Here is an 8,516-nt window from a genome sequence, read left to right on the forward strand (position 1 = left end):
AGTTTCTTTATTTTGAGAGAGCACGCGAGCAGAGGAGGGGCAGATAGAGAGGGAGAGAGAGAATCCCAAGGAGGCTCCAAATTCTCAGCGCAGAGCCCAACGCAGGGCTGGATCCCATGAACCATGAAACCATGACCTGAGCCGAAATCAGGGAGCAGATGCTCAACCGGACGGAGCCGCCCAGGAGCCCCTAGAGATTGTTCATTCAGCTTTCGTTTTAGCAAGAGCAGCAACGAGCAACTTGAAAGGGAGAGCTAAGAATCAGGAACCAGAGTTACCACTATGGAATCACACCATCAACATCTGTCTTGTCCAGGGCCGGATCCCTTCTCGCCCCGAAGGTTGGCCCCCTGAGGCGGGGCTTTCTCCCTCACTGCTGGACCCTCAGCACCTGGATCAGGGCCCGGCACAAAATCGGTGCTCGGGACTTATTTGCACAGTGAAGGAACGAGAAGTGGGTCAGAGCTGTGGGTACAGGTGGCAGCAGTGCTGCTGGTCAGGCTTGGGTATTGGAGTGCTGGTGGGGGGGGGGCAGTGTGTGCCAGGGTGACAGAAGAAATGCTCTTGTCACCTGCTGCTCTGCCCCGTGACGGGATGGACTTCAGAAACTTCCCCAGCTTGCGGGGGGACCTGGAGTCACCTCGAGGCGACTTGACTCACTGCCACCTCCAGGTATCCCGTGGGTGCCTCTGACTGACAGAAGCCAGGTCACCTGTCCACACCCTGGCTTCGAGACAGTCTGAGAAACAGAACTTTATGAAAAAGAAATTTGGGGGGCACCTGGGTGGCTCCGTCGGTTACCCGTCTGACTCTTGGTTTCAGCTCAGATCATCATCTCACATTTGGCACGTTCAAGCCCCACATCAGGCTCTGAGCTGACAGCGCAGAGCCTGCTCGGGATTCTCCTTCTGCCCCGCTCCGACTCATTCCCTCTTCCCCTCTCTCTCTAAATAAATAAACTTTACCAAAAAAATATTTTTTTTTGTACTCTCCCAGGGTTGGGACGCATGTTGCCTTACCTCCTTGTCCTGAGGTCTGTGGGGGCGAAGATCTAAGCCGCCGCCCCCGAGGGAGCCGGAGGTGAGTGGAAGGGCGGGGTATTCCCCCTGCAGCTTCAGGCCCAGCACCCGTGGGTGCGGAGGGTGGGGTCCCGGCAGGCGCCACCCCTCCATCCTACCGTCCTGACAGGCTGTTCTGGTCTGAAGGGCTTGGAGGGGGGGGGGCAGTGGNGACTGAAGCAGGTGTACACACCTGTCATGTTTCCCCATCAAGCCCCAAAGCTCCCAGGGGCCACGGGCTCCGTCCCGGTCACCTTTGTGGCACATCCACGTGCCTGCCGCAGGCCCCCCAGAGACTAGACGGTCGGGGGACGTTCACTAATGGGGCGACTGAGGGGTGAAGCTGGGAAGTGACAGGAAGTGGGGCTGGGGGGGGACGCCCGGTGTCCTAACCTGGCTCTGCGTCTGAGGGCCTCGCGGCCTCACGTAACAGACTCCCGGAGCACGATGACAGGCGGGGTGACCACCCACCCGCCTCACACCCGTTTTATTAGGAGGCTGAACGAGAACAGTTGACAGATGTGAACAAGGGCTTTCACAGACCGTGAAGTAACTCCGCGTCGTTTTCCCTGACGAGGTAGGTGTGAGTCAATGGAAACTCCCTTCCCCAGAGATCTTGAAAATGGGACAGAAATCCATTTCCTCCTGATAATATTTATCGCATCCTGTCTCGAGGCAGAGATTCGACCGTATTTCTTTTGGATGCTCTTCCACGTCAAGAATGCATCCCGGGGAAGCCGTGCTTCCCGCGTCCTGGGATGGTGAACCACGCTCGGACAGTCCAGCCTTCAGCCCGCAGGTGCTCGAGGCTGTGCACCCAATCTAATAGATTGGAGGGTTTTGGAAGGTCGTGAACCTTCTGGAAGCTGCAGTCCCCTTTCCGAATCCCAAGATTATTTCATTTTCCCCAGCAATGAAATCCTCACATCCTGAGTATATGAATAATCAAATCTTGCCTTTTAGGCAGACTCCCAACTGATTTCTTAACACAAGCATGACTAATTGTGATTGTTGGTTGCGTTATTATGCAGCAAGCAGTATACACTGCGTAAGTTAAGGTATAGCTGCTCTAACAAAGGATTTGAATGATGGTTCCCCTAAAGAAGAAGAAAGTTCATTTTTCTTTCGTGCCTAATTACAGGGAGTGAAGAAGCAAATGGGACAGTGTGTTGGCCATTTCATGGCTTAGCATCATAGGAATTATCTTTGGCTTATGCAAATTTCTAGGCAGGTATTCAGATCATCAAGGTAGCTGTCTTTCATCCAGTGGTGCCGGGGACCCTGGCTGATGGCAGCGCTGCCGAGGGCACCTGGGTATTCGTCTCCTGGCCAGCCAGAAGGGAACGGATGTGGAAAAGGGCACAGAGCGGGTTTGCGTATCAGGCCCGACTCTCACACCCGCTCACATCCCATTGGAAAGGGTGAGGGGGCACTGCCATGGCCAGCTTTGAGGAGGGTTGGGAAGTGGAGTCTAGTTCCTTGTCCACAAAGAAGGGAAACAGGATTTTGGTGCGTAGCCGTCTGTCGCGGACCACCTGGACGTGGAGTGCAAGCCAGCACTTGTGCAAAGCAGGACGTTAGTTCCTCCAGATGTCTGGAAGATGAAGCTCTGAGTTGGAGCAGTTTGGGAAATGTCGTGTTCCATATCCCTTGGTGAAGAGTCAGAATGCAGGAGTAAAGGTCCTGACGAATCCTGCAGTCAGGATGCACGGCATTTGCTAAGCGTTGTGAATGTGGGTCTGGGTGCGATGCGTGCTGAAACCCTGTGGGGCACACCTGGGAAACGGGACCTCAGGTAAGTTAGGGATACATCCAGACAGAAGCTGTACGTCTATAGAGAGGCAAGAACCGAGGGCCCCCCTTGGAAAGGGGGGAGATGCCAAGTGTCAGAGGGGTGGGAGGTTATGGGACCCAGGCAGGGAGGCCGGGAAGGACTGGAAACCAGAGTGTCACCAACGCGTCCCCACCTCCCTACAGACCGCGGTAAAGGAAATGACAGAGTGCTGTCGTCACACGTGTCCATGCCAGCTCCTGCCTGGCGCTCCCTGCTGGGCTCTGACTCCGTCTGCAGCGGGAGAGGGGGTGCCTGTGATTAGTGGGTCTTGTGAGCCTTGCATTTTGCATAATGCCTCCCGCCTGGTTCTCATTGAATCCTCACACCACCCAGGAGTGCATGGGGAATGACAGGGTGGTGCCGCCCGGGGGTGAGGGAGCTGGACTGCCCCCCAATTCCGTATCTGGTAGACCAGCTGTCTCACCATCCTACCGATTATTTTCCCTTTGCACCTGTAGATAGTCCCCGGGCATGGAAAGAGGGTCTCATGTTGTCTTTCCTTGATAGAGTTTAACCCGGCAGGGCTTCGTGGCCGTCTGCGAGAGATCCTTCCCCCCACCTCCACTGTTAGGGGTTGAATTGTGTCTCTCTAACTCATACGTGGGAGTCCTAACTCCCTGGCAACTCAGGAGGTGACCTTATTTGCAAGAGAGTCTACACAGAGGTAATCAAGTTAAAATGAGGTCATTAGCGTGTATCCTAATCCAGTATGACTCGCGTCCTTATCAAAAGGGGAGCCTTGGAGGGGCGCCTGGGTGGCTCAGTCGGTTAAGCGTCCGGCTTCGGCTCAGGTCATGATCTCACGGTTCGTGGGTTCGAGCCCCACGTCAGACTCGGTGCTGACTGCCAGCTCAGAGCCTGGAGCCTGTTTCAGATTCTGTGTCTCCCCCTCTCTCTGCCCCTCCCCTGCTCATGCTGTCTCCCTCTCTCTCTCTCGGGAATAAATAAGAAACATTAAAAAAAATAAAAGGGGGGAGGCTTGGAGACAGACATGCACACAAGGAGGTAGCCACACCAAAGTGAAGACCACCGCCCACAAGGCAAGGAAAGAGGGCTCAATGGACCCTCCCCTCTCTGCTGCCCTTGTCATCACGACCTTAACCTTGGACTTGTATAGCCCCCAGCACTGGGAGAGGGTAAATCTCTGCTGTTCAGGCCACCAGGGTGGGGTACTTGGTTACAGCTGCTCTGGGAGACTGATCCTCCACCCTGGCCCCCAGGCAGACTCAGTCTATACTGTGAGTGGTGGTGTTCAGGTTGCTGTAAAAATGCCTCCAGGGTTTTTTGTCTTCTTATCCATGAAGACATCATGGACAACTTATCAAAAACTTCGCCTCCATTGGGATACACTGTGCTGATGGTCATTTCGTTAATTTACTTCGAAAAAGAAAATGAGGTTCGTTTGACCTGATTTGCTATGTTTATTTGGCTTTGTGGGGGAGTTCACACTGACTGCGAGAGCGCACAGTCTCTTCTAAATGTTTATAGCCCACCTATTGGAAAGTACATGCCAGGATTTCCCCAAGGATCGAGTTCAAGTTTATCAATCCAGAATGATCATAATCCACTTTGTATCAATACGACACCTGCCTCTCAGGAGACTGACCAGCCCTGAGTCCCGTTAGCGGGTTGGGTACCCGCCCCCTCCTTGCTCTCCTGTCTTGGGGACACTTCTCTTTCTCCCCTCATTTTGAAAGGATTTCAAACATACACAACAGTTTCCAGAATATTACAGTAAATTCTCCTGTATCTTTCACCTAGTTCACCACTTACTGACTTTTTGCCACACTTACTTTCTCTCTATATGCATATACATTATGTGTATATGTATGTATTATACATATTTATATTTGTATATACATATATAATATTACTTTATTTCACATATTTTTTTTCTGAATATTTGAGAATAAACTCCACATAATGTGGTCTGTTACCCCTAAACACTTACACATATAATTTTAAGAACAGGAGGGGCGCCTGGGTGGCTTAGTCGGTTAAGCGTCCGACTTTCGCTTAGGTCATGATCTCGCGGTTCGTAGGTTCGAGCCCCGCGTCGGGCTCTGTGCTGACTGCCAGCTCAGAGCCTGGAGCCTGTTTCAGTCTGTGACTCCCTCTCTCTCTGACTCTCCCCTGCTCACGCTGTCTCTCTCTCCTAGAAATAAATAAAAATATTTAAAAAAAAAAAACAGGAATATTATTTTACATATCCATGGTATGATTGATTATCAAAATCAGGAAATTTAATATCAATAACGAAACTTTTATTGTACCTACAATCTGTACTAACTTTATGCCCAAGCCCTCATATCACCCTTTATACAATTTTCACAGTGCATTTGTTGTCGTATCTATTCTCCTTTAGTCTGCTTCTGTGGAAGCAGAACATTTCCTCAGCTTTCCTTTGCCTTTCATGACCTTGACCTTTTCGAAAAGTTCAGGATGGTTACTTCCTAGTCATGCAGTTTGGGGATGTTTAATGTTTTCTCCTGCTCAGACTCCAGTTACGCACTTTGCCATACATAGGTTTCATTAAAAATTTTTTTTTAAATGTTTTTTATTTAGTTCTGAGGGAGAGAGAGGCAGCGTGAGCAGGGGAGGGTCAGAGAGAGAGAGAGAGGGAGACACAGATTCCGAAACAGGCTCCAGTCTCTGAGCTGTCAGCACAGAGCCCGACCCGGGGCCCGAACCCACGAACCAGGAGATCATGACCTGAGCCGAAGTCGGACGCTTAACCGACTGAGCCACCCAGGTGCCCCTATAGGTTTCATTTTAAGACCATTCCCTTTCCTGACAGGTGTGAGGTGACATCTCATTGTAGTTTTGATTTGCCTTTCCCTGATGGGGAGTGATGTTGAGCATCTTTTCATGTGTCTTTTGGCCACGTGGATGACTACTTTGGAGAAATGTCTGTTTGTATTTTCTGTCCATTTCTAAATTGTATAATTTGGTGGGGGTTTTTTGAGGTTGAATTGTATAGGTTCTTTATAGATTTTGATACTCACCCTTTATCAGATATGTCATTTGTCAATATCTTCTCCCACTCTATAGGTTTCCTTTCAGTTTTATTGATGCTTTCCTTCGCAGTGCAGAAGCCTTTTATTTTGATGTAGTCCCAATAATTTACTTTTGCTTTTGTTTCTCTTGCGTCAAGACATACCTAGAAAAACAGTTGCTGTGGCCAGTGCCAAAGAAGTTACAGCCTATCTCTTCTAGAATTTTTATGGTCTCAAGTTCACATTTGGGTCTTCAGTCCGTCTTGAATTTATTTTTGGGTATGGTGTAAGAAAGTGATCTATTTTGTTTCTTTTGCATATTGTTGTCCAGTTTTCCCAGCACCATTTGTTGAAGAAACTGCTCTCTTCCCATTGGATATTCTTAAGGTGTGAAGAGTTGACACTCAAGGTTTTCACCAGCAGCCTGCACCCACAGGGTGTGACAGTAAGTCTCCCGTCTCACATGACAGGGCGTCTACGCCTTGGCCTGTCCCAGCCTTGCGGTCTTTCCTCTGTGCTACTCTGTGAGGTGAGACGTGTTATCCTGTTTTTCTTTTTGCTTTTTCCTGTTTAATAAAGTTGAACATCTTTTTTTTCTTTTATTTATTTATTTAAAAATTTTTAATGTTTTTTATTTATCTCTGAGAGGGAGGGAGAGAGAGACAGTGTGAGAAGGAGAGGGTCAGAGAGAGAGGGAGACACAGAATCTGAAACAGGCTCCAGGCTCTGAGCTGTCAGCACAGAGCCCAACGTGGGGCTTGAACCTACGAACCGCAAGATCATGACCTGAGCTGAAGTCAGACGCTTAACCAACTGAGCCACCCAGGTGCCCCTAAAGTTGAACATCTTTGCATAAGATTATATTTGTATTGCTTTGTAGTTTTTCTTGTCCAGTTACTTTGCCCATTTTTCTTTACGGATTTGCTTTATTTTACTATTTTATCTATTGCTTTATTTGCTTTATTTTATTATGGGTTTGCTTGTTATTTCTCGTTTGAGGCTTGAGATAGAATTGATTTTAACATTAACATTTTTTTCCTGTAATGCGTTACAAATATTCTTCTCCTCCCCCCGTGTCTTTTAACTTTATGGAATTTTTTAAAGTTCTGTTGTTTTCTCAGTTTTGCAATATGCTTAGAAATGTTTTTCCCAATCCCAAGATTATTTTAAAAATGCATCAGGTTTTCTTCTAGTGTGTTTATGCCTTTGTCTATTTAAAATCCTTACATTTTTGACCCATTTGGGATTTATTTTGGTGTCAGGAATGACGTGGGCATCCAGATTTATTATTTTTTCCTCCAAGTGTTGAGTTAGTTATTCCAATTCTATTTATTGATCACTCCATCTGGAGTGTTCTGATTTAAAATTCTAACTTTCTCCTGTATCACATTTCCTTATTTGCTTCTGTCCATTTCTGTTCTCTCTCTCTCCCCACTGGGCCGTCTGTTTGTCCTGTCACGGTAACATAATACTTCAGTCTCACAGCTTTGTCATGTTCGTTAACTCATGCTTCGTTTTCAGTATTTTCTTGACCATCCTTGTATAACTTTTTCTGTCTCAATTTTAGCATCATATTGTCAGGTGTCCAAGAAAATTCACTTTGTCATTTGGTTTAGAGTTGTGAGAAAAAAAGCACAATATATTATTTGAAGAAATGAAAAAATTTGATCGTATTGAGTATTTTGCCCAAGACTCAGACATACCTTCCCAACAGCTGGAGACTCCGTTAGGTCCCTCGTGGCGTTGTGTTTTCTCTGTGCCTCTCGTTCTTGGCTGGGTGGATCTCACTGTGATGGGGAGAGACAGGGCAGAAGAGGAAGAGAAGAAAAGGTTACATAAAGATGGGGGGCAGGGGGAGCGGATATTTTGGAACAGCGCTGAGGAGCTTCTGGCCTCAGCAAACCCCGCGGCGTCAGGTGCGTCTTAAAGTAGCAGAGGCCACCCTCTCCCTCAAGTCCTCAGGAATCTGACGATCAAAATCGCTAACTAAAAAAAGTAGATCATCAAAGTGATGCTCTCAGAGGGACAGTGAGACCAGTCTGACTCCTCGCACAGCAGAGCCAGGACGTAGAGGTGTCCAGCCAGTAAGCGGGGGGCCTCGGAGGGAACATTCTTCTTCCTCGCGGCCTCTCCTGCTGCCATCGTGTTCTGTGTCCTGCACCGTAGAGACAAGTTCAGTTTGGATGGTCACTGCTTCTTCCCTCCGTGTAGACTTGGGAAACCAACCATGTGGGCACCACGTCATCCGAGCTGCTGCCGTGACCTCCGGAGGACCGGGGGCCTAGAGGCGCGCTTTACTCTTGGTCTTCTACTCGCGTTTGATATTCCGAAATAACCGCAAACAGAGCCGTGGAGGAAAACGGAGCTCTATTTGGATGTCTGACCACCCGCGCTTACGTCGTTTTAACGCTGTGTAATTTGCCAGGGTTGGCCGCGCGGTTCCCTTTGGTGGCGGGCAGCTGGCTGCGGAAGTCCCTGCGCTGCTGAGGACAGGCGTCCGGCACACGGAGTCTGTGCAGGTCTGTCGTAGTCCACGTGACGTGCAGCCGCGTGCCGGGTGCGCGTCCACCCCGGGGGCACGGTGTGCGGGGTGCGCGTGCCCCCCGGGTGCAGCTGTGTGCGGGGGGC

The 8,516-nt window shown here is 49.2% G+C and overlaps 1 long non-coding RNA gene across 1 annotated transcript in view; it reads left to right on the forward strand.

The window, feature by feature from the left end:
- The first annotated feature begins 1,010 nt into the window (after nt 1-1,010).
- LOC144233833 (uncharacterized) overlaps nt 1,011-8,516 on the forward strand; it is a 19,227-nt gene continuing 11,721 nt past the window's right edge. The window contains exons 1-2 of the long non-coding RNA XR_013335776.1: nt 1,011-1,080; nt 1,553-1,635. This is a non-coding gene — a long non-coding RNA (uncharacterized LOC144233833). The remainder of the gene's footprint in view (nt 1,081-1,552; nt 1,636-8,516) is intronic.

This window comes from Crocuta crocuta, unplaced genomic scaffold (genome assembly GCF_008692635.1).
Source record: "Crocuta crocuta isolate KB4526 unplaced genomic scaffold, BGI_CrCroc_1.0 scaffold296, whole genome shotgun sequence".
Lineage (NCBI taxonomy): Eukaryota > Metazoa > Chordata > Mammalia > Carnivora > Hyaenidae > Crocuta > Crocuta crocuta.